Here is a 26,390-nt window from a genome sequence, read left to right as displayed (position 1 = left end):
AAATGCCTGGATTTTGAAAACAAGTCAACAAGTCAACACAAACAACCGGGGGTGGGGAGGGGAAGTTGTGTGCGGATGAATGTTTCATATGACCAGTTTTGGATCCCAATTATAGCCCCTAGGCCTCACTCAACCATGCTAAAAAAATTATTTCAGAACTTATTTCAGCTCCAAGGACGTCATAACTGTAATTTCTTTTTTTGGCTTCTTTTCTGAGAGCATGATTAGGGGAAAAATCTCTGAAGCCCCCATTAGAACAGAAATGACATCCAAAGGGCACAGGTGGCAGGTCAGTGGCAAAGGACCACTTGCTTCAATCAACTCCAGACTTTGGTTGGGTAAGAAAAGGTTTGATTATGTGTATTTTGGAACTCGCTCCGCACAGAAATACATCCAGCATCTTTACACTTAAAGTATTTTGTTTTGAGGGACCCAACTCTACAACTCTACAATTCTATGGTTCTATGACTCACCTTTTTGTGGGATTCATATTGTTCCATTTTGCTTGATGTTTTTGCCTTACCTGTTTTATCATCGTAATGGTTTTATCTGTTTTAGAAGTGTGTATCTTTTTGTTTTCACCCGCATTGGGACCTTAAGGTGAAGGGCAGGTAAGTAGCATTATAACTCAATAAATAATACTCTGGGGCTCTGGAAAGATCGAAATATAGATAAGCCAGAGGAAGGGAATTTCCGAAATCAATCCCTGTCTCCAGGCACAGGGTGACTGAAAACAAGCCTAGGAACGTGGACTAGCATTTCCAACCTCGGATAAAATGTAAGGTATAAACGTGATAAATAAATATTTGTGTTTTAGGTGTCTTGTATTGATATTCAGGCCTGCCAGCTGAGACTGAACTGTAAGGCTTGCTTGCCTCCACCCTTCAGCTGGGCATCTCCAAATCAGGCACCAGCTTAATGTCAGTCAGTTGGAGCAGGCGGAAAGGGTAGCCTAGATCCACCCCATCAGCTTCCCTGGAGATAAGCAAGGAGTGTCTGGTTTACTTACCAGAAATTTGGCATGTGAATGCTTCAGTGAGAGCAGATGCACATGAACCTGATTCAAGTACTGAGGGAAGCTCCCTGCAGAGCAAGAGGCCTTCTCAGATGGAGTTATTTGCCATCTTGCCCTACCCTAAGTGTTGCCCTCCTCTCCATTACATATTTAAGCTTATGGAAGCTCTTGTGGGGTGGAAAGAGCTTCACCTGAAAGCCTGGACCAAGCCTGGTTCATAGAATCATAGAACAGTAGAGTTGGAAGGGACCCTGAAGATCATGTTGAAATATGCAGCTGTCCCATACGAGGATCAAACCTGCAACCTTGGTGTTATCAGCACCACGCTCTAACCAACCAAGCTATCCCAGTCAAGAGATCTCCGATTCCCTGGCAAAACACCAGCTTGCTTCAACGAAGTTAGTGTGGAGTAGTTACAGGTAGGTAGCCGTGTTGGTCTGCCAAAGTCAAAAAAAAATAATCCTTCCAGTAGCACCTTAGAGACCAACTAAGTTTGTTATTGGTATGAGTTTTCATGTGCCTGCACACTTCTTCAGATACCTTGCACATGAAAGCTCATACCAATAACAAACTTAGTTGATTTCTAAGGTGCTACTGGAAGGAATTTTTTAATAGTGTGGAGTAGGTGAGCTTCAATGAACCTGAGACAGAAAAAGTGGGCTACTTTGAAAGCTTTCCCCAGACTTATCCTCCCATTTGGGAGGTTTTTCACTTCCTGTGTGAGCATAATGTTCCGTGTAGCCATCGGAGAGAAAGGTAGCAACCTCTCCGGAAGGCTGACAATTATAAAGAAAATTCTTCCCCTCCTAGCTGAGCAGGGTGCATGTAAGAATCTGCTGATGAGCAAATGGACCCTGGATGTCTTCTTGGAGTTGAGTATTCAGGTGCACTGTTGCCACCTCATCCTCCCAGATGAGTACCAGTTTTCAAGGAAGCTGACAGGGAGCACAGGAGATATCTGAAAGTCAGCCCCAAGCCTAACATTCAGCTAGGAGATCGCTGAGCTCCCCCGGTAAGTGTTAGGTTTCCAAGAAGCTGCCAGAGTAGAAGGGGCTTGCCTGACCTCCTATATGAGCACAGCAGGCTTCGCTGAGCTACACAATAAGCTGCCCTAAGCCTGGTGCTTAGTTGGGATTTTCAGCTTTGAGAAACCTGACCTGGGGCAGGTTAGGTGCCCAAGCTCAGCTGAGACATTCCTGCCCTCCCAGGTGAGCAACTGGCTTCACAAAGCTGTCAGCAAGCCAGGGGGATACCAGAAAGTCTTTTGCAACCATGATGCTCAGCCGAAAGATTTCTGACCTCCCAGGAGAGTCCCAGGCTTCAATGAAGTGGGAAGGCAGTGAGGAGGCTACCTGAAAGCTTGCCTGGAGCCTGATACTCAGCTGTGAGAATCCTGGCCCCCCACCTTTGCAGTATGCTTCAAAGTTGCTTCCTGGAGGGGAAACCGGGAGGAATATCTGGAAGAATGATTTTAAAATGAAAGATTCACGTGGCTCAGCTGTAGGCTTCGGGGAATCTGGTTTGGAGAAAAAGGCTCTCTACCTTAGCTAGCCTGGTGCTCAGCTGGGCAATTGCTTGTCCCCCAGCAGGAGCATCTGACTTCAGGGGAGTCACCAGGGAGCAATGTTTTCCAAGTCTTTGGAAGCAGCTCTGGGCTAACTCCAAAACAGCAAGCACGAACAAGGAACCAGAAGGTTGAAGAAGGAGGGCTCTGAGGAGCCGAGACTCCTGGGTCCTGCTCTCTGCTCCAAAAGTCGGGGGGAGGAATGCTCTTTGGAGGAGAAAGACCCCTTCCCAGGCATTGTCAGAGCTGAGGCAGGCAGGAGCCCTGGATCCTGGCTGGAGTGAACTGAGGAGTAGGACAGAGCAACTTAGGGCACTTCTGAAAGCCTAAACTCTCCATAGCTGACTTATTCCTACTCCCAGGAAAACAGGTAGGGGAAACAATCTTGTTTTAGCTTGGGGGGAGGGTAGTGTTGCCAAGTGGTTTAGAGCAACAGCAGGACTGGGATGCATTTAAAAAGGGGTAGGATTGGCTCCTGTCCCCATGGAGGGGTGTGGAGCAACAAATCTGAAGCCCCAGCTTTGGAAAGGAAAGGTAAGCTGGAGCAGGTGAGAGCCAGGGCTCCTGGGTTCTGTTCTCAGCTCTGGGCGAGGGTAGGAAGGACTTTGTTTTGACCCAAAATGTTCAAGTTCCATCCCTATCTAAGTCAGGTTTCCTGAGTTATAAAGCAGGAAGAGGACATTTCCAGAAGGCTTATCTGTAGCTTGTCAAGAGGCAGCGTGGCTCTGAATGCCAGTTGCTGGGCAATCACAAGTGGGGAGAGCACTGTTGCACTTAGGTCCTGTCTGTGGGATTTCCATGAGCATCTTGTTGCCCGCTGTGAGAATGGGATGATGCACTAGATGGACCATTGGCCCAGTCCGGAAGTATGCTTCCTATGTCGTGTTTGAAGGGCCCTAGAAAGCCATAGCAGTGGGGTGTTGAGACCCAGCAGCTGTGGGTTGTATGTCAGAAGGAAAGTTAGCTATGGCAGTCTAGAATAAAAGGAAGCCCAAGCTTTGTAAGGAGCGTGTTTTGTTTGTGCAGGGAATTGGGACTCCGCCTAAGCTCTTATGTGAACATAGGAAGCTGCCTTATACTGAGTCAGGTCATTGGTCCACCTAGTCCAGGGCTATCTAAACCGACTGGCAGTCATTCTCCATGGTTTCTTTCCCGGTTGTAAGTAGAGATTCCCTGAACCAGCTAGGTTGCAATGGGTTACAAAGCACCAGCGTTGCCTAATGGGTTATAGCAAAGCTTTTGGCAGCTCTGTTTAAGCAGATGGCTCAGATGTTCAGAGCACATCTTAGTAGGAAGAGGGAATTTAATGGCTTAGAGTGCTCCTAAGGACTCAGCCCACCATTGCACAGAAAGTGGGGATGCTACAGCTTAGAGAGGAGTCCCTTTCAAACCTCAAAAACACACCTTCAAGGGAAATGGAGTACAGTACAAAGTTTGCTTGGGTTCCTGCTTTCTGTCTGCAACATTTGCAGGGAACGTTAGCCAACAGAGTAGGTTTGCCTTGGGAAGAGGCTGCTAGGCTGATCCACACACAAGAAGCCCCCAGCTTGCATGAGGGGTATGGGGTATTGCTGGCAGGTGAGAGCAGAGAGTTCTCATAAGCGTTCCTGAGTTTAAAAGATGGCTGAGAGCTGGAGGGTTGAGGGAGGATGTGCAAGCCAAGACCCCAGGGTCCTAATGCAAACTGGTAGAGAAGAGATAAAGTGGAGGACAGCAGATCAGCTGGCTGGACACAGGCAAGCCAGACTGTCTGGCCTCTGCTCCAATGAGTTATTGCCAAGTGAGCTGGGAACCAGGATTTCTGGGTTCTAGGGCCAGCTCTGAAAGCCACACTGAGAAGCCAGAGTCTGAAAATGGAGTTGAGAGGGATGTGGGTTGATGAGACTCCCTCAGTGAGAGGCAGTGTTGTGTAGCGGTTAGGGTGTCTTGCTAGGACCTGGGTGACCAGGGTTCAAATCTCCACTCAGCCATGAAGTTCATTGGGTGACCTTGGGCCAGTCACTCACTCTCAGCCTAACCTATTTCACAGGGTTGTTGAGAGGATAAAATGGGGATCAGAACTATGTACGCCACCGTGAGCTTGCTGGAGGAAAGGTGGGATAGAAATGCAATCAATCAATCAATCAATCCTCAAGTGGTCAGGTGCAAAAGAGTCAGGGCTCTTGCACTGTTTATGATTGCCTAGAAAAGGGGATTTCAGCATGGGGGATTTCCGTTGGCAATGAGACCTGGCAGGGGCAATGCTACCAGGGAGTGAGGATCTGGCCGGCAGGAGGGCAAAGGACTGGTGGGGATTAGGGTTGCCGCCTGCTTTTCTGACTCTACTTCTGTACCTGTAACAGTAGTCTGAGAGGCACAGAAATTCTGCAATGAAAGTGTATCCTGGCATCAAAATTTCCTCCTGCTAAATTGTGCTTTGTGTGTGACAGGCTTTAGAGACAAAAATAAAATAAAATGTGCCAACCCCAGGGAGAAAGGAAAGGTGGTTTTCAACTGTGGAACACAATCAGTGCAAGGGGGGGGGCAGAAAAGACCTGCTGTCGTTGCTCTGCAGTTTCTGTACATTGAAATGTGGGGAGGAAAAAACCCAATATTTAGTTTAAGCCAATGCTTTACCCTATTGAGAAGTTCATTTCTAACTTTAGATTATGTGAGTTGATAATATAAGGCTAATAAGAATATAAAGTTAATACTAACAAGGAGGGGGTTTCCAACCAATGGGGGGGGGCTTGGTTTGCTGTTGTTTAACAGCCACTTAATTGGCAGAAAATCAGTAATGCCTGCAGATTGACTGATTGTTATGAAGACAGGCCCCTGGCTTGTTATCCTCCACACACACACACACACACACACACACACACACACACACACACCTCAGCTTTCCTTTTTAAGCAGACTTAATCGAACTCTTTTGTACAAAACTCAGCTGACCCTGATAGGTCAAGTGGGGAGCCTGATAGGTCAAAGGGACCAGAACAGGGAATGAGAGTCGCAATGAACTGAAGGAGGCATGTGTGAGTATTATGGGGTGGCAGGTATGAGTCAGCCGGAACACTATGGTCAACACACAACTTTTTTTACAGGGCCCTGAGCCTAACAATTCAAGTGGGGAGTTATCAGGTGGTTCACAGACCTGCAATGAACTGAATCCAAGTTCCCGGGATTCTTTGGGGGAAGTCGTATGCTTTAAATGTATAGCTTGGATATGACCAAAATGGCAAACAGTAAGAGAAAATACGAAGCTCCTTTCATTAGTGCAGCTACATCATTGCTGCATCTGCATGCTGTGGGGAAAACTTCACCTGCTGAATTTATGCCCTGCTGATGGAAGTTGTTGTCCAAAACTTTTGGCGGGAACTTGGCTGGCTTAAGACAGCACTAGAAGGAAAATGCTAGGCCAAGAATGGGGCACCTGTGGCCCTACAGATAATGATGATTACATCTCCCATCACCCCTGCCCTTTGGCGATGCTGGCTGGGGCTGATGGGAGTTGGAGCCCGGCGACATCTGGAAAGCCCTGGTCCCTGGGCTGCCCAAAAGACCATTATTTCTGGGATATTTTGGGCCCGTAAAACTCCAGTTGCTGATAACTTGCATGGAATCTTCAAAATATTGAGCATAATATGGAACAGATTGAAATTGATTGCACAATTTATTATTGGTATTAGTAATAGTATTTAGTATCGCCATCAGCTGGTGCAGTTCAAATGTTCTCTACCACCAGTTGCTTGTTGTTGTTTTTTCCATTTTTCTTCTTAAAAAGTTCTGCTGAACAGTTTTTCCATTTTTCTTCTAAATGCTTCTCTTTGCTCTACCTTTTACTGAATACAAGGGGGTGGTAAACAGGATGCAGGACATCTGGGCAGATACAGATGGTGCTGAAATAAGAGGAAGTGAAACAGAAAACAGAGCTAAAACAGGCCATGAGTGTTGAGACCTGGTTGATGGTAGTAAAAATGCTACCTAGGACAAATATCTGGATCTTCATCTGAAGTTTATTTATAGGCCCAAATGATCCTAGGAAATGTGCTTTTGAAACCAAGCATGGTGACTGAAGTATGTGTCTGCTCTTCTCCTTCTGCACACTAATTAAAAATATTAAACTACTTTTATCTCCTCAAAAGACTTCAGTGAGAGTATATACACACCATGCATTTAAAGCACACTCTTAACCCAAAGAATTCTGGGAACTTTGGCCTCACAGAACTACAATTCCAGGCACCCTTAACAAACTTATTCTCAGGATACTTTGGGAGAAATCATGTCCCCTAAATGTATGGTGTTGGAGTCTAGCAGTAAACAATAAAATTCCATTAACAACTTTTTATTTTTTAAAAATGTTGGATTTTGTTTTTATTGTTTGTGAAATATTAATAAATATCATTTTATTTAAAAAAATAAAAATGTAAATAGGGAATGATAATTGGAAATGGATATTTATAATAATAGGTTAATATATGGAGTAAGGATAAAATGCTAGAGGGTAAGGATTTGCTGAATTTAATATTTGAACTGGAATACAAAATGGGAGGTGTGAGGAGGTCAAGAAACTAGTGAAGAAAATATAAGATTTGAAAATATTAATCCATTTTTAGCTTTGTTTTGTGGCTTTTTCTCTTCTTTTTACTCTCCATTTTTTACTTTTTTTTCTTTCTATCTTCTATCAACTGTTTTTCTACTGTGTATTTTTATTTGTCTTGTTTTTGTAGTTTAAATGTTTAAACGTTTAAATGTTGGGTTTTGTTTTTATTGTTTGTGAAATATTAATAAATATAATTCCATTAAAAACTTTTTAAAAGGAGCAACAATTACAATAAAAATCAAAATGCACCCAGTAAAACTTTCAAAAGCTAGCACGTGTGTGCGCTCTCTCTCTTTCTCTCTCTCTCTCTCTCTCTGTCTCTCTCACACACACACACAGAGCAGCAGCAGCAGCTAATGTTTTTGCCACAATTTTAATTCCGTCTGCTAAATTTCCTAGTATTTGGCATTGGAACAGGATCAGTTTTTAAAAAGGTGTGGGGCTGTAAGTAAAAATTTTATATTTTTGTTCGTGTGATGGCTCTAGCTGTTTATAATTTAGAAGCTATTGAGCCATGCAAGGTTCTTCTTCAGAATTAAAGTCACCTTCTGATCTAGTGGTCACAGAAACACATCCCTTTCCTGTAACCCACCCTTCTGAGTCCCCCCTGTCCCCCACTAATGTTCCACTGATCCCTCCGCATTGCCACAGAAGCATGTCCTTTTCTCACAGACAGGACCCCACCCACTTGGGCACCCATGAAATACAAAATAAAATGTCTCCCATATTTAATTTCATATGTTAGCTTAAGGGGAGAAATATTACCTTGTCAAAAAGCTATGCACAATCACTTGGCGTCAACTAATTAACTCTGTGGGGTATACTTCACAGTGAGCCTTCGTAGGATTGCACTGTAAATGGATGTCAAATCAAATTATAGTAGAATCCCATGCATGTTTCCTCAGAAGTAATACCCACTGTGTTCACTGAGGATTATTCCTTTGGGAAGTGTGTACAGGATCCTTTGGAAACTGTGTGCGGCCTTAAGAGTTAGTGGTTGTTCAAGGTTGGGTCATGTATTCTACATGTGTGAGAGTATATGAGTGGCTTTTTAATGGATTAGTTTAGAACATAGGGAGAGTTATGTTGGATGAGGCCAATGGCTCGTCTAGTCCAGCATAGGTTTGTCCTCCGAGACAGATAAATTTGTCAAAGGTTGTTAATCAGGTCTGAGTGTTTTCTCCATAGAACTCAGCACTGTAAGGTTTTCAAACCTCACAACTGTGAAAATAAGCTTGAAGGTGGTTGGGCAGTGCCTGGGAACAAATCTTGGAAGATGGCATAAGGGTGCTGAATATGCTTCTCAGCAGTTTCCTTGTCCCTAGGATAACAAGAAACCGCAAGTCAAATTATGCAATAATTCCAGGTAGCCTTCACAGCTTTTGACCAGGGCTGAACACCAGATTCACTTGTCATGGAAGTCAACAATATAGTGGTACCTCTGGTTACGTACTTGATTTGTTCCGGAAGTCCGTTCTTAACCTGAAGCACCTCTTTAGCTAATGAGGCCTGCCACTGCTGCCGCACTGCTGCCACGCGATTTCTGTTCTCATCCTGAAGCAAAGTTCTTAACCTGAGGTACTATGTCTAGGTTGCGGAGTCTGTAACCTGAAGCGTATGTAACCTGAAGCGTATATAACCCGAGGCACCACTGTATCTTGTTTCCCGCTCTTGGCAAGGAGACACAAATGCTTGCCCAAGGAACAGATTGTCATCACATCTTTTTCTTCATTTGCAGCATCTCCCACAGCCCCAGTCGTCTTCCCATTGTCCCCCTGTTGCCAAGACCTCGCCACTGCCTCCCAGGTTAGCATGGGCTGTCTGGTCTCTGGCTACTTTCCCGAACCTGTCAAAGTACAGTGGAATTCAGGATCCTCGTCTGACATCCGGACCTTCCCTGCTCTATTGGATTCATCCAGTGGCCACTACACCCTCAGCAGCCAGCTCACCATCCCAACCAGCACTTGGGAATCAGAGAAGCTTCAATGCCATATTGCACATACAGCTACCAGCTCCACAATCAACAAAGAGATTGGACGTGAGTCTGGTTGAGCCTTTGTGCTATCTGCTTTCTTCCTCCTTCAGTGTTTGTTGGGTGGAGCAGAAAGAAATGAAATATGGATTGTGTGGGTGAAGGGATGGATAATGATTGCAATATTTTTGGTCCTACCATCTGACTTTTGTACCCTCAGAAGCACATTGAGCACTACAGAGAACACTCACAAATATTGTGGGTTGTAACCAACCAAATTCTAATCAAGAGTAGACCCACACATTGAAATTAAGGAACCTAAATCGGCCATGCCCATTAATTTCAGTGGGTATGACTATCAATGGATACAACCCAGCGAGATCAGATGTAGGGAATCCTTGGCCCTCCAGATTTGCTGAACTAAGACTCCCAATTGACCATTCTTACTTATGAGAGTTCTATTTCAGCAACATCTGGAGAGCCAAAGGTTCCCCACATGTGCCTGTGATAGACAAGACAGCAGTGGGAAGAAAGGATTTAGAATTATCCAGTTAATAGTGATTCAAATTTAGGGAAAGTCAGGTTGCACCATGACAGATTGTAGCAACAGGTGTCAAAATTCAGCAAAAACACCCTCTTCATTTTTCTTATGAGAATATTAGCAACACAGGATGCTCTGCACACACACATACACACACAGAGAGACTTTCTTAAATTAGTCTTTTAAAAAACAACAACAAAGGGAACGGTGCAATTAACATATGTGATCTCATTTCAACTGTTTATACATAGTTTACCAGCCCTCTTAGTGGTCCTTAGGCCTACTTAGAACCGACAATGAAACAGAAGAGGGAACTGCCCTCCACTGTCCTCCTTGGCACTGGGCGCAGCAAAGTGAAATTTGATGTTTAAGAAAAGAAGTGGGTTTAGTGCAGAGATTCAGAGGAGAAAGAGGAATAAGCTTGATTCACAGAGAGTGAGGCTGTTCTACCTTCTCTGGGAAAGGCTAGCATAAGGAGAGAGGGAAATGAATACAGGATCCAAAGGAACTAATGGCAGGTGAATTAGAAGCCACTCACATTTAGGGAATTGGGGGGGATTCAGTTCAGTTTGCATTTCAATACAAACTAATTCACACTACCTGGAATAATGCACAAACAGAAAGCCCATTCTCCTAAATTCGTGGTTCTCTGAATTTTGTGATGCAGTTCCCCTGCCCAAAAAGTGTGCAAAAATATACAAAAAATACATATATTCACCAAAAAACAGTGCACACAAATGTATTATGTTCAGGAAAATTGTTTCCAGATTGTGTATTTATTCAGCAAAACTGCATACAAGACATGAATATTAAGCACAGTTTGTACTAAAATCCTGGCTAATTCTCAACTAAATAATGTAGACATGCGGAGAACTGAATTTAAGTTTGGGGAAATGAGACAGGTGGTTAGGTGCACCGTACATAATTAAAATACAGGTATTCATGAGACTCCCTATACTTCCTATTCTTCCAGCCTGTGAAAAGAAAGATCCCGTAGCCCCAAAGGTCCGCTTGCTCCATTCCTCCTGCAAGGCCAGCTCCAGAGAGGCCACCATTGAGTTGATGTGCGTTATCTCCAACTTCTACCCCAACAATGTGACGGTAAATTGGCTGGTGAGTGAGAAACCTATGTCGCAACCCTCTTTCACTGAGCAGCCCTGGAAAGACACCCGTGGGTACACCTTCAGTACTATCAGCACAGTCAACATTAGCCAAGCAGACTGGGAAGATGGGAATGTCTACGTCTGCCAGGTGTCCCACACAGCAACCCAAACTTCTGTGAGAAGCAAAGCCAAGATCTGTGAAGGTAAGAACTCTTGACTCAGTTCTGACTTGGTTAGGTTCGGATGAAGTGGGCATGGACTGAAAAACAGAAAGGCCAAGAGCAAGGGCCTACTTCCATTTTATGGTGGGTTTCCCAATGACCCAGAAATACATCCATCATGGTCCTTTGGGATTTGGAATGGCTTTCTCCAACCTTTTGCCCTACTGGCATATCTGAGGTTTTACTCCATTTATCTGGAACTTGAGAGACTGAACCAACTGGAGGCAGGACTCTGTGTCATAGAGGAGGGCAACAAGCCAGTTTTCCTTTGAAAAATCTTGATAGGTAGCTTTTTCGCACACTCAGATTTCTCCAGTTTAGATTAAATGTTTGTCAGGGAGTTGAGGAAACACATTTCTCTTCTTCTGCAGAGGGCAGTTTGGCTTGATTACTTGTGCCGCCAGCTGTAAATCTCTCTGTGGCACACTGGTGTTGAAAGTGATCCATCGGGGAATCTGGGGAATGGGCAAACGCACTAGTTAAAGGGGTGCAAGTTCCAAAAACAACAGAGAACTGGGATTATTCAGCAATGGTAGAAGGTGCTGGAGTTGTTCAAGGGAAGGGAAGGGACTGAGGAACTCTCAGGTGAGCCAAATGGGGAGCCTGGACTGACTTAGCTGTAGAGCTACTCTGAAAGAGAAGCAAGCAGAGCAGGATAAGATTCTGTGAGCAGGCTGGGAGGGAAATGGTGGGAGGAGACTTGGGACTTGACATGGGTTTTTGCATTCCCAGACTCCTCAGGAACTCCCCTCAAAGTTTTCATCCTACCCCCAAGCCCCAACGACCTTTACATGGATAAGCAACCAAAACTCAACTGCGTGGTGGTCAACTTAGAAAGCGAAGAGGAAGAACTGGAAGTGACCTGGTCACGGCAGACAGCAGGAAGTCTAAGCCCTGAGCCACTTGCATGGAGAGAGGAGGTTAATAACACCTTCACCGCGTCCAGCTCTGTGATCATTTCCGCAAGCGACTGGTTGTCAGGGGAGACTTTTATCTGCACAGTGCAACACCCATCCCTGCCTCAACCGAAAACAAGAGAGATTAGCAAGAAGGAAGGTAAGCGGGAAGCAGGCCTGCTCTCCACCCTGCAAACGGTGTCCCTAATTTCCCAGCAACCTCCTGAGCAGGAAAGAGATTACTGAAAAGGCATATCAATGTAGCACCATTTAGAACAAACACAATATACGAACGTAGACAGTGAGATCTGGCAACACACACAAAAAAAAATTCAACATGTTGCATGTAGTTTGAGGGGGGCATAGTTGCTTGTGGTCCCCACAACCGTCCCACCATCACAACCCACATGCAGTGCTTAAAAAAACCTGTACAGCATGTTTTGACACTTGTGCCAAGGGAAGTTGTACCACATAGGAAATGATGCCTCTAGCATACTGTCTTCCACCCTCATAAAAATGAAGTCTCTATTCCGTGTGATAACTTTCCATCTGACTAATAATAATAGTTGTGCAACGTGTCCTGACGTAGATGGACTATTGTTGCTATTATGTACAAAGCAGTTATGAACATCATTGTAACCAAGGCTCATTTCACACCTTTAATCTGCCCCACAGGCAGCTCTGGAGAGGCAGCGTCAGAGAACCAACCTCCTGATTCTGTCTCAGGGCGGTTTGGGGGGGTCCTTGTGCACCACGAAATTTCTGTATACACCTGAGAAAAGGGGTGATGTGAATGTTCTCTAAATGGCACATTAGTGGTGTGTTTTGTTCATTCACCACAGAGAAGCCCAGCAAACATGTCAGGGGGTTTTCTGAACCATTCAAGACATGTAGCCCAAACCATGCTTCCCTAAGCCAAGGATGGGAAACTTGTGGTTCTCCAGATGTAGTTGGACCCCTGCTCCCATCAACAAATGGCCAGGGATTATGGGAGTTGTAGTTCAGCAGTATCTGGGAGGCTACAGGTTGCCCATACCTGGCACAGAACCCTTTGTATCTCCTCCGTTCCCCAGCTCCCCACATGGTTTCCACTAATTGGACCTAAACTGAATAGTCATTTTCTTTTTCTCTTTCTGTTTCCCTATGCATAACCAGAAACCAAAGAAGCTCCAGGTGTGTATCTCTTCCGCCCCCACGATGATGAGCTCAGGTCTAATGGCCGTTATGTCTCCATCACTGCCCTGGTGAGAGGGTTCAAGCCCAGCGACATCTCCCTGAAATGGCTCAAGAATGGGAACCCTCTGCCTGAAGCTGACTATCTCAGCACCCCAGTCTACAGTGATGGCGATGGTTTATATTTCTTGTTCAGCAAGCTGAAAGTCCCCAAAGCAGACTGGAACAGAGGTGATGCCTGTACCTGCATGGTTGTCCATGAAGGTCTGACCCTCAAGTTCATTCAGAAGACCATTGAGAAATCCCGGGGTAAAAAATGAAAACGGCCCCCAGCCAGCATTGCGATCCCCTCGCCCTATGGCCCCAGGGGTTTTCTCTCTCTCGAGATTGTTAGACCAACCCTGTGTTAAAATATCCCCATGCAAAAATGTACCCAAGGGCTGAATAAAAAAAGAACTCATCCAAAGACTGTCATAGATATCTATTATTGTGGCTCTTCCAGGAGAGAAGGTGACTTGTGGGGGGATTAATGGGGAAATGGGATTAATCTCTCGAAAACAAATGCCAAATGTTTAAGGTTGGCAGCAGAGGAAAAATGTGTTTGTCACTGTCACAGTTGTATCCTATTTCCAACAAGGAGCCCAGGCCTTCAAATATCAGGTAATGCCAAGCTAGCCTCACAACAGCCTTGAGGAAGCATGCTTTCTCCCAGGCCACCCAGTGAATCTTCATTACCAAGTGGTGACTTGACTCTCCAAGCCTCACACACATCTCCCCGCACCGAGTCCCAACACTCTGCTCACTGCTCCACACTGCCTACCCTCTGCACATGCTCAGAAGGGCACACTCTCATTTTCCATTTGGGAGAGCAAAAAGTGTTTCAGTTGGTCATACTGCAAGGACATATAAAGATACATGGTGTGGTCTTAAAAGGAACACACAGACACACATGCACACCACAGGATTTTTTTATATAAAAGAAACACTAAAAAATAAGGGGGGAAATGGCAGAGAAACAGATATGTTTTACAATTTCCTTTCATATTCTAAAAAAAAATTAAAGGCAAGCTTTGGTCAGTATATTCACTTTCTTTGCATCTATTTAAAGAGAGAGGGAGGGCAACAGAAAATTATGTTTTCTGATATAATCTCTCCTCCCCATCCCACTTCCCCCATCAAACAGATACAAAGCATATGATGGCATCAGAGGTTGGCCAAAAAATAATTGGATAACGTTTCCTTTGTGAAACATTGGTGGCGGTAAAGGTTAGAAGTAGTAGAATTTGGAAATGGGTGTATGTGTGTGTAAGGGGTCTTACAGGGAAAGTGGGGCATCTTCATCCCCTGACCCCCCCCACCCCGCCCCTAGCAAGACAGTGTCAATCTGGAGGCGCCTCTTGTAGGAAGCAAGTAAATCCAAATTCACAAAGCATTCAGGCCAGATTAATGGAGTGCTCACACACTGCGGAGTGAAAGAATTGAAAGTAACATTTCCTATGACTTAAGGGGCTTGTGAACTCTGCCTTAAAAAAATGACTCAGGAATAGACACAAGACCTCAAGCACAAGAGGTGCTTACAAGGCTAGAAACATTGTAAGAGACATAACAGCTTGACACTGGTACCTAGGGATTTTGGCAAATTTTTTTTGCATTTGAATGCATAAGAGAAAACTATTTAGGGCCAACAGAGCAAACAAAGAGATGGGGGGCACAAAACCAGCCTAAAATATCCACATGCCCACAGAGAAGAGCATGGATAAATGAACATGTGCACACAAAATTCATTATGCCCTCCTCATGTGGAAAGAAAGTGGCCAGCCCTTATTTGAGTCAGCTCTTTAGAAGCCGCAGTTGTAAGAGGTGTGTTTCTTGCATGACAGATGTTAAGCCAGTCATAGGATATCTGTGCCTTATATGTGGCCTCTTGACTTTCTTAGCAAAGTGATTGGAATAAAGCAGAGAGAATTCAGAGAGAGAGGAGACAGACAATACTGTACTGAGGTAAACAGGGCAAAACCAGTTTATGAAATAAAACAGGGGGATTTGTCTCTTTTAGGTCAGATCTATGCAGCTAATGGGGGGAATCCTTCAGAACCACACATCTCTACCTCTCCTCCAGCTGTCAAATCTCAGCTGCCTTTCTCATGGACAGCTAAGTCCCAAATGACAGGAATCTCCAGAGTCTGCTGTCACCAAGACTAATAGCAGAACCAACGCCTTCAAGTCATGCACTGAATGCATTTCCAACAGACTTAACATACAGAAACTCACAAACTTCTTTTTTCTACACTGTCCCCACCAAATGCTTGGATACTTCTACACCAAGGTTAACCACTGCCATGTTTAGTGTCCTTGTTGGTGTTGGGTTTGGTAGCTAGGCCTCCAGATTCAAATCCCTGCTCAACCATGAAGCTCACTGTGTGGCCTTTCTAAAACAACTCCCTCTCTCATAAAATAAGCTTACTAAGGCCGAATTAAGATATCCCCGCTGTCTCCAAATATCACAAATTTTCCACAGGATTATTTCATCCTGTCATTCCCAATGCCTCGTCGTCGCCATCAAGGATAGGATCCGCTTTCTCATGTGGCAAACATGTCTAGCAACTGTTTTCATCGCCTCTGCAGATTTGTAATACTCAGATGCTCAGTAACATGGCCAAAAGGGCATCACAAGTAGTGCCCTAGAGACATGAGAAATAAACCCAGAAGAAATGGGTGAACCTGTATTTGTATGCCTTGGCCTAAATGTCACATGGCGTGAACAGATGTGTTCCCCAAACCACCAGTACAAAATTTAGATGATCACAGTTTGTGTTATGTAGAATTTGGAGACAAACCAATACTTGTGCATTTCATTCATACTCACAGTGCATCACAGGCTTCATAGTTGCCATCAGACTAAAATAATAATACTATATCAATGATGCAGCATGACTGTGAATGAAGTGTGGATGAAAAGGATTATCTGACACCTGTATAACATTAAAGATAAGACTAGATGGGAACAGACATTTGCATAACCCTCCATAAGAGTTAAGTACAGTGGTACCTTGGTTTAAGAACAGCTTAGTTTATGAACAACTTGGATTAATAACACTGCAAACCCGGAAATAGTGTTTTGGTTTGTGAACTTTGCCTTGGAAGCAGAACATGTTCCGCTTCTTGTTGAGTGTGTTCCATTCGTAAATTGAGTCCCCCGCTGCTATGGGAAAGCACACCTTGGTTTAAGAATGGACTTCTGGAACGGATTAAGTTCTTAAACCAAGGTACCACTGTACAATCATATTCTAGGGGAAGGCAGGCTCCATATTTATGCAGAATGATGGGATTCAGAAGTAGATGGATATACTTGTGGGTCAATAGATAGATGGACTATTCATATTGGGGAATTTTATATTTATGAACACTGAGAATGGCGTCTCTTTCTTCCCCACAGTGATAATAATATCGACAGAAGTTGATCTCAGCGACGAGGTCGAAGAGGAACTGGAAAAATTATGGACCACCATCTTGGTTTTCTTCATTCTCTTCCTCATCAGTGTATGTTACAGCACCACAATGACACTCTTCAAGGTGAGGGGAAAGGAAGGGGAAAACACATATCAGCATTTGCATTTGGCAGTGAGAGAGCCCAAAGGAGGAAGAAAGCAACAACTAAAACCCAAGAGATAAGTGTTTAGAATATATGTTTCATTCGCTGCTTGCTGGGGAGGAGAGAGGGGCGTAGAATATAGGTTGCACACACACCAGACATTTAAAGCCCTTGGCTTCCCCCAGAGAATCCTGGGAACTGTCATTTATTCCTCACATTTATTTATCTCCCAGCAGCCTTAGCAAACCACAGTTCCCATGATTCTTTGGGGGAAGCCATGTGCTTTAAATGTATGGTGTGTAAGCAGCCTATTTCTTTAAGCTCCTAACCTGCTCTCCTTCCTCTTTAACAAACCTCTATAGGGTCCAGAACGTGTGGAAACTTCCAAGGATCTGCTACCACTCTGGGTCATAAGTGGAGTCTGAAAGGCTCAAGGCACAGGGCTGTAATTAAAAAAACCAAAAACACTGCATTTGTTTGAGGAAAATGTTCTTTATGTGGCATTTCAAAGTGGAAGAAAAGAAATATCTTAAAATGGCAAAAGTGTAGTAACAGTACATTCAAGATAAATTCGGTAAAAGTCCTTTTTACACTGACTGCGTTTGAACATTCCTTCAGCCAGAAAGAGTTTTGCTTCTAAATAACCTCTTGCTAATGTAGGCAAGATACGACATTTTTGAAGGTTCAAAGAACAGCACAGGACTAGATTCAAGTAGGTAGCCATGTTGGTCCAACGCAGTCGAAATAAATAAATAAAATGTCCAGTAGTACCTTAGAGACCAACTAAGTATGTTCTGGGTATAAGCTTTCGTGTGCAGGCTCACTTCTTTAGATACCTGTTTGCAAAAGGGCTTTCAAAAAGCCCTGTACTATTCTTTTCTATGTATGTATCTATCTGTTTATTTGAAGTCCCAACAGTCAGTGTTTCAAAATGCAGCATCACCTGATGTACCTAAGACATCAGGTGACTGACACGTGGGAGACCCCATCCACCTGTTAAATTATGCCCTCTGGGGTGGGCAGGTAAGGATCTGGTCCACCAGCCAAAAAAGGTTCCCCAGCCCTGTTCAACACTCACCCCTCTCCTCTCTCCCCCACTCTTCACCCTCCATCCCAACAGGTAAAATGGATGTTCTCCACTGTGGCAGACCTGAAGAAGCAGCCTGTAGGCCCTGAATACAAGAATGTCATCCCACAGACATTCTAGGAGCATTTTCCTGGGAATCTCATCCTCCATCTTCAAAGGGGCAAAGAGGAAGCCACTGCCTGGAGCCGCAGCTTCATCTCCAGTGTCAACATCCCGGGCCTTCTCTCATTTCCTATCTCATTCAGCTCCTACTTCTCTCCTGGCAAGTGATGAGGCCCTTTCAGCACAGTGATTGTCTTAGGGGGAGGCAATTTTCATGAATGGCATGTGTTGGGACAGTGCCTTCAAGAGGAAACACTTTTATGGGGCCCGATATCTTAACTGGCTTCCACCAAGAGCCAGAAACATCTGCTTCTCCCACCCAGTAAAGTACCAAAGGACAGTCACCCCCCCCCCCACAAAAATATGCCTTTTCAATGGTGGTGCCTCTGTTGTGGAATGGTCTCCCTAGAGATGTTCTGCTGGCACAGGTGAATAAATACTAACAGGTGAATAATACATTCTACTCTCAGGCTTTTAAGCAGTGGTGGTTTTACTCTTATTGTTGCTTTTACTGCTCTTAGTTTGTGGGGTTTTTTAAAAAAAATACTATTTTAGATTTTGTGTGTGTGTGTGTGTATCTAATTGTGTGCTTTTAAATATTTCATTATTTTGAATCTAGTCTTCATGTTTGAGATGCATACCATCCTGGCAGCTTTTACTTTTTTAAACAAATGAATGTCTGGTGTCTCTAGCCCCAACGTGCCTGACACTATCTGGCTTCTAATCTCACCCAGAGATGTGAAACTCCACTTTCCAGTATCTTTGCCAGGCCTCTTTAACCATATGAAATAAATGTCCTTATCTATCTATGTGCATGCAATATGCTTAAATAAACCAGCTCTTTTACCCATCTCTTACACACCATTTCCTTACTGCCACGGGATTGTAGTCAGCCAAGTCCTACTCAGAGCAGACCAACTTAAACTAAGATAGGCATGCCAATAACTTCAACTGGTCTACTCTGAGTAAGACTAGCACAGGATACAGTCTATGGTCTTCAAACTACCAGTGACTACCAACCCCTTAATCTATTGCATACTCATTTATTGGAGGTTGTTAAGCAGAGAATAGCTACCTATCTGGGATTGTATAGCAATAGATTTCTGCACCATTAGGGGGTTGGGCTGGATATCCTTTGAGGGCCTTTCCAGTTGATGCAGGTTTTGTGATCATTACTGTTTTTAGTGCACAAGCATCCCAGAAACTATACGCAAGAACTGCTGAAGTGCTAATGATGTGAACCTTCCAATCCCTGTATATGCATGTAAATAAACCATACATCACAAAACTGGCACAAGCCTCCTGGGACCTTATTCCAATGAAATAGAACCATCAGAGACCTGGAGGGAAAGTCGCAATATGATGCTTCCAAGGAGGAAGTCTGGGCCTACACCTGTAGCAGAATGAGGTCGGAATGAGGTGGAAGATAACATTTTCATTGTTCTCTTACAAGAGATGGAAGGAGGGGACTCTCTGCTAGCACAATTGGAAAGAAAGGTTCGAGGTCCAACCTGTTGTGCTAGCTTTTGACTTACAGGTTGGTTGGTTGGTTGGTTGGTTGGTTGGTTGGTTGGACAAAGCAAAGTGTTTAAAAATGGCATCCACCACCTATAATCTGATGGGTAGTCCAAAAGTAGCTAATGTGGTCTCTCTAGATGCTGTGAACTCCCAGCATCCCTGATCTATGACCAGGAGCTGCAGCCCACAAGATATGGAGGGCACCATATTGGGTACCCCAGGGAAGTCCATGCAACCACTTTCAGTATCCTCCCACCCCATAATACTACATGTGCAGACATGGGGGGCAGCCCTTGTGTGAGGGGCAGAACCTCAGTTTCCTATGCATTTTCATTGACTGGGGGGGCAGGTCCCCTCCCTGCCCCCCCTTGACTACACCCATGTGTACGGACCAGGCCCATAATAGGAAGCTCATGTGAATGGAATGACTCTGACCAAGCAGAGGAGGCTGGAAAGAACAGACCTTTACAATGGAAAAAGGAGAGGGTTAGAGGTGAGATACAAGAAACTGCAGCTTCAGGAAACGCCATCTTGCAGGACGTTTTTCTGTTGCTATTCTTAGCGCCTCTCAGTTTCAAAACTCACCAGCACGAGGCTATAATTACCCCGCAGTGTGAAACCGTGAGGGGAGGAGCAGGGCCTTGGGGGCTGGGTGGGATCCAGCTGGGCCGGGTGTACGGTAAACATCTAAGCACATGAGAGAACGACATTTGCATCACAGAAGCGGCCATGCAGTGAGGAGCAAGTGGCAGCACCAGCAAAGGATTCTGAGTACTGCTCTCAGCTAAAAAGCTCACAGTGGCATGACTGAAAAAGAACTATTTCAACAAATGTGACAATCCATGAGGCACCCCCCCCAAAAAAAAAAATGCCTGTCACAGATACTGGATGGGAGAAAAAGTTTTGTTTTGCCCAATACTGATTCATAAAAAATGTGTGTAGTCTTTTATCCCTTATATCACAGCAACTGAGAGGTTTGCATGCTCCCCCATAACCAACCCAAGCTAGGAGATTCCACCTAAACATTAGGAAGAACTTCCTGACAGTAAGAGCTGTTCAACAGTGGAATTTGCTGCCAAGGAGTGTGGTGGAGTCTCCTTCTTTGGAGGTCTTTAAGCAGAGGCTTGACAACCATATGTCAGGAGTGCTCTGATGGTGTTTCCTGCTTGGCAGGGGGTTGGACTCGATGGCCCTTGTGGTCTCTTCCAACTCTATGATTCTATGATTCTATGTATCAGAGGGCCCAGAGGAGTGAACGCAGAGGAGAAATGGAAGTCTCAGGCTGGTCAGGATGGGTTTCAAAGCAGCTAATATCATCACATTCAACACTGTCCTAGCTTCCAGTCACAGGGTCTTCTGCATATGTTTTAAACTGAATGAATGGTAATTGAAGAAGAGCTCTTCATCCCAAGGACTGTGTCAGCATAGGTGGTGTGAACAGAGGAAGCTGGCTTATACCATGGGCTCATCCACAATTCGCTTGTCCTGTGTCTACAAAACATGAGTCCAAGAGGTTTTCCACTTGTTTCATGCTCTTTAGGCAAAGGGTCCAAGCCATTTTCGGTTTGCCCCAACACACACGTAACTGGCTGTAAAGTAACATAACATTATATATAATAAAACTATAATCTAATCATCATATAATTTTTGATATGATTATTAGATTACAGTTCTATTATATATAAAACTTTATATATAATGTTAATGTTATGTTACTTTACAGCCAGTTACGTGTGTGTTGTGGTATTCTGAACATGATTTACGCAATGAGGCAATTGTGGTGTGTACACTGGTACCTCAGGTTACATACGCTTCCGGTTACATACGCTTCAGGTTACAGACTCCACTAACCCAGAAATAGCGCTTCAGGTTAAGAACTTTGCTTCAGGATGAGAACAGAAATTGTGCTCCGGCAGCGTGGTGGCAGCAGGAGGCCCCATTAGCTAAAGTGGTGCTTCAGGTTAAGAACAGTTTCATTTTAGGGAATTAGCCTAAAATTAATGAACATTAGGGAAAATGTTGGAATGAAACTATATGACTCTAGTAGAAAAGATATCAGGAGTTATGTATAATCGAGTATTAAGTGTTAAGCTCTAAAGTATTTTTTGGTAAGATAAGGTTAAATAACTTAAGGTAATTTGAAAACAGAATATGGGGAAAGGATGGAAAGGATTTGTTGAGTTAATTAATAGGTTAAATTGTCAAGATAAATTATTTAGTAAAAATTGAGAAAGATGGAAAGAATTTGCTGAAATAATCAATCAAACTAGCATACAAAAAGGGAGGTGTGAGGAGGTCAATGAAACAAGCAAATGGAAGTTAAAGATATGCAATATGGGATTTGTGTCTTTTTTTCCTTCTTTTTTATCTTTTTGCTGTATTGTTGCATTGGTTTTTATGTCTTGATTTTTTTCTCTTTTTTTCCTATGTATTGTAGTGTTGTTTTTAATTTTTTTCTTTCTTTTCTGTAATTTTGAAATTATTAATAAATATTTTTTTTTAAAAAAAAAAAAAGAACAGTTTCAGGTTAAGAATGGACCTCCGGAACGAATTAAGTACTTAACCAGAGGTACCACTGTATTTTCTGTTTGCCCTGCAGAAACAAGACAGTCCCTGCCTGCAGGCCTACAGTCTGAAACAAAAGGCACACAAGGAGAAAGGGACAGGAAGAGAAGAGGGGGGAAGTCAAACTCAGGGACCTGCTCTGCAACCAGCTGGCACAGTTCAGGGGTAAAAAGTGCCTGATGGAGCTGGTGTTTTCGGCAAAACTGGTGGAACAAGCTCTGCTTCCCGTATCTCCCCTACTGAGGCAGTCTGGTGGAATGGCTGCCTCCAGTTGAAGGAGAGGAGGCCTGGTGGTCTGCCAGAGACCTGGATTGAACCAGGGACTTTCTGCAGGCAAAGTAGATGCTCTGCTCCTGAGCTCTGACCTTGCACCCCCACCCAATCTACAGTAAGCGAATAAAGGGCAGACAGCACATCTAGCATGCAATTAGAAAATAGTGCCTGCTTACTTTGTTATAAACCAAGTAAACAACAAGCTAAACTCGGGGATGCCTGGCTGTACAGGAGAGGCACTGCCCTAACTCCCTCTCTCCCACATCGTCCAATTTAACGCAGTACAGTGCCCAGAATTCCTTGAGAGGGGAAAATGTGTTTCGAAAGAGTGGTGTGAATTGCAGGTCTTTGTACCACGCACACCACACTTTGCACCGCACAATCCTGCTAAGAGGATTTCTCCGGCCAGTTGCACTGTATGTGTACTGGGGGGGGGGGTGTGTGCTTTCTCCCCACCATCCCAACAGGCCATCTGTGGGAAAGACAATCTATGCCTGGGTACATGTACTAACTCAGTTTAATCTGTCAAGTGAAGATAAAAGGGTGGAAGGAGATGGCGATGGACGCAGACTTGAGATCCTGGGAAGAAAAGCAAGGCACAAATATATAACGGCATTCGCAGATCATGTGAAGAGAAATGAACATGGGGAAAGCCCCCAAAAGAGCAGGTTTTCCACAGCCACCCACAGTCACCTCAGAATGGGTGTAAGATTTGCTGCTCCAAACCTTACTTTCTAGGAGACAAAGCTCACAGCCATACCTTTTAAAGCACTCTTCCACCACTGACAGTCATGGCTTACCCCCATCCCCCAAAGAACCCTGGGAACTGTAGTTTTTAAGGGTGCTGTTAGGAGAATCCCCAGTCGCCTTAACAAACTACAGTTCCCAGGATTCTATGGGGAAAGCCATGACAGTCAGAGTAGTACGAGGGCGATCTACACAGTTGGTGCGGATGAACTCTAGCACAATGGTTCCCAAACTCCCCCCGCCCCTCTAGGCATACACACACTCAATGAACCACTTGAAAATTGCAGACAGTCTTGGTGGACTTCTTAATGGTTTTTCTGCCTGTTGTATCAGTTGAAATACACTGGGCTAGATGCTGTGTGATTTGAAACTGTATTTTTGAAGACACGCCATGGACCATCTGAATGAAGCTCGCAGACCACTGGCGGTCTACAGTCCACAGTTCAGGAATCATTACCCGAATAGATCAATCTTACGCATGCTTGCTTGGAAGTAAGGGCCATACTGGACAATATGTTAGCTACCCCTAAAGTTTAGTGGGCTGCTGTTATTTACATGAGAGCTTGCAGTCTATGGCTTCTTAGCACCACGCACACTTACATGGAACAGGGAGTGAGCCCTACTCCGCTCCAAATGCAGAGGGGTTTATTTCCAAGTAATCCTGCACAGGAATCAGCTTCAAGCGTGCAACAACAAACTTTAGCTCCCCATGTGCAAACTCCTTACAAGCACTGTAAACTCTCGAAATGACTCCTGTCCTCAGTTTCACTTCCCTGCTTGTGTTTGCCAGAAAAGCACCCCTGCAAAAGAACACTTTGGGTTTATACTAATCATTACTGATACTCAGCAGCCTGCTTCTTTCAGAATATGTTATAGTTTAAGGGTGTTGGGAATCTATGAAAGGGTGAACTACAGTTCCCATGATTATTGCAGGGGGGGTGTCTTGAAGTGTATGGTGTGTACACAGGATCAACCTCTAGTCCTTTTTCTTTTAGATATATAAGGAGGGAAATCTGCAAACAACATTCTGCCTGGAGTGATTGTAATGATTTGCAGACATCGCTTTACAAGAGGGATTAGGGTGGGAGTTTGCAGATGATCCCTGAACAATGGTGGAAGTGGGTAGAGTTTGCATGGCTGAGAGGACTCCAGCAGAGCACTGCTGTTTGTTGCAACTACTTCATCACAAAACCACCCTGTTAACCATTCCCTTAATACAGTGAACACAAACCCAGGTCCTCTGGCCAATGAGTCCAAAATGACTGAGACTGTAGGCCAAAATTACCATTAAAGCATTGTGGTACAACACTGAACAGTCATAGCTCCCCCGAATGATTCATTCAAACTGCAGTCTGCTCAGGGCACTGAGACTTGTTAGGAGACCCCTATGCTCCTCACAGAACTACAATTCCCAGATTTCCCTGGAGATCGATTGTCAAACCACTTGGGGACTTGTAAACAAAGCTAGGCCTGGAGAAACAGCACCCTGGGCAAGGGGTGACTCCTACTGTGGTCAGCTTTCCAAAGGGTTTATGGCGCCTGGAGCAGGTGTGGTATTTGGGGGCCTTCTGCTGCCACCCCTACAAGGGCCCATGCATGCGTGCACAAAAGCTTGGGCCCACGTGCAATAATTACTGCATTCACGGACGACAAATTTTCAAATTCTGTGGCTGCTCCTCGCCCTGAGTACCTCCTCCAAATCCCAACCCTATTGTGGCAGAGCTTCTTTCTGCCACAATAGGGCTAAGCCTCATAGGTCTTGCCGGCTGTGGTCTTCTCAAGAAGGAAGGCCTGGCCTCACACCAATAATGCGCCTTTTTCTGTGGCCACAGAAAAATTACTCTCCAGTGGCAACTTGCCTGGAAATCTTAGGTGCTGACTCACCATTGGTGGCCAATGGTATGTGCAGGAACCAAGGAACCCCTTGGTTTGTACAGGCCCCCAAATTGCCCCCTCCAATCAGGTCTGCAGCTTTGCAGTGTCACCAAGTTGTGTAGCTTGTGCAGGATTGCAAAACAAGCCTGCTTCTCCCAGGCTCCCCCCCCCCCGCAGCGTCTATGACAGGCATCCCCAAACTCGGCCCTCCAGCTGTTTTGGGACTACAACTCCCATCATCCTTAGCTAACAGGACCAGTGGTCACGGATGATGGGAGTTGTAGTCCCAAAACAGCTGGAGGGCCGAGTTTGGGGATGCCTGGTCTATGAGAAGGTCTCCACAAACTGAGCTACCTCTTCTTTGCACTGTTCTGCTTTCAGTGCATTCCTCGAGTTTCAGGATCCCCAGAGAAGCTTTCATTTTGTGGGGTGGCTCTCAAAGGATTACTCTCATGGAGTCACAGGCCAATGTGCTTTATTATGTTCTGCACACACACAAAATGGCGCCTCCTGCAAGTTCTCCTCTCTGAGCTCCAACACTCCCTTACTCATTTGCAACAAGTAAGCCCTCTCTTGGAGTGCTATAACTAGTCTTCCGTTTATGTGCAGTATATAGAAATCTTTTTATTTATTTAAACAAGAACCTGTACTTTAATATCACACAGGAATAAGTAGTCTTGTGTATCACTAGCATTAAAGGGACAGACTCTCAGGCTGGGGGACTTTTTAGGTTTATTTTCGTTATGGGGTTGTTGCTGTTACAGATATTCATGTTTCGCATCTTTATTTTAGATCTTGTGATTTATGTGGAAATTGTTTCAGTTCGGTTGTGTACTTTGTTTTATTTATTGTTATGATGACTTTTATTCTGTTTGTAATTGTGTAACTTTTTCCATGTTATAAGCCGCCTTGGGCACAGCTTGGAACTATGGAAAAGCGGCATTCAAATAAAATGACCACTATATACTTTTTAAAAAGTTTTTATTTATACTTTTCAAGTTTGCACATTTCATTAATTTTACAATCATTTTAACATTTCAAAGTTTGACTTCCTTCCCCCTCTTTCTGCGGTTCCTTAATTTTTTTTTTAACATCTTCTGCATATCCCAATTCATTTAATTTACTCATTTATTTATCCACTTTAAATATATACTCTTATGAAACTGCAGGTTATTACTAAAACCCTGCCAATGTTTTTAATCTGTTTGTGATTTATCTGTAAATATTCAATGAACCATTTCCATTATTTCATTAAAAGTTTCTTATCGTGATTTCTTATTCTTCCGGTATATACTAGCCTCCCAAGCTGTAGCATCCTCTTCAGTCTTCTACCCTTGCTGCTTTCCTCTCCCCCCCCCCCACTTTCTTTTTTTTACAAGTGTTCCAAATCTTTTTTGCCCAATGCACAACCTTGAGATTAAGAATATCATGCTCTACTGACTGAGCTATGTGGGAACTTCTGAGAACAAACTCAAAAAATGCAAAATAAAAAAATTCCTTCCAGTAGCACCTTAAAGACCAACTAAGTTAGTTCTTGGTATGAGCTTTCGCGTGCATGCACACT

The 26,390-nt window shown here is 44.2% G+C and overlaps 1 long non-coding RNA gene and 2 gene segments (V, D, J or C); 2 read left to right on the top strand and 1 right to left on the bottom strand.

The window, feature by feature from the left end:
- Positions 1-247: 247 nt before the first annotated feature.
- Positions 248-13,533, top strand: LOC309516114 (Ig gamma chain C region-like). The segment is given in 5 exons: positions 248-338; positions 8,900-9,199; positions 10,648-10,980; positions 11,731-12,054; positions 13,050-13,533.
- LOC309516124 lies at positions 10,987-25,720 on the bottom strand. Its single transcript, XR_014212782.1, has 3 exons — positions 25,181-25,720; positions 17,014-17,102; positions 10,987-11,453 (listed from the first exon to the last, which is right to left on the bottom strand). It is a non-coding gene; the product is annotated as an uncharacterized lncRNA (long non-coding RNA).
- Positions 14,693-18,197, top strand: LOC309516121 (immunoglobulin heavy constant gamma 4-like). The segment is given in 3 exons: positions 14,693-15,782; positions 16,504-16,640; positions 17,780-18,197.
- Positions 25,721-26,390: the final 670 nt, after the last annotated feature.

The sequence above is a fragment of the Podarcis vaucheri genome (genome assembly GCF_965113315.1).
Source record: "Podarcis vaucheri genome assembly, chromosome: 13".
NCBI lineage: Eukaryota > Metazoa > Chordata > Lepidosauria > Squamata > Lacertidae > Podarcis > Podarcis vaucheri.
Note: the sequence above shows the minus strand (reverse complement) of the source record. Positions and strands in the feature narration are given on the sequence as shown.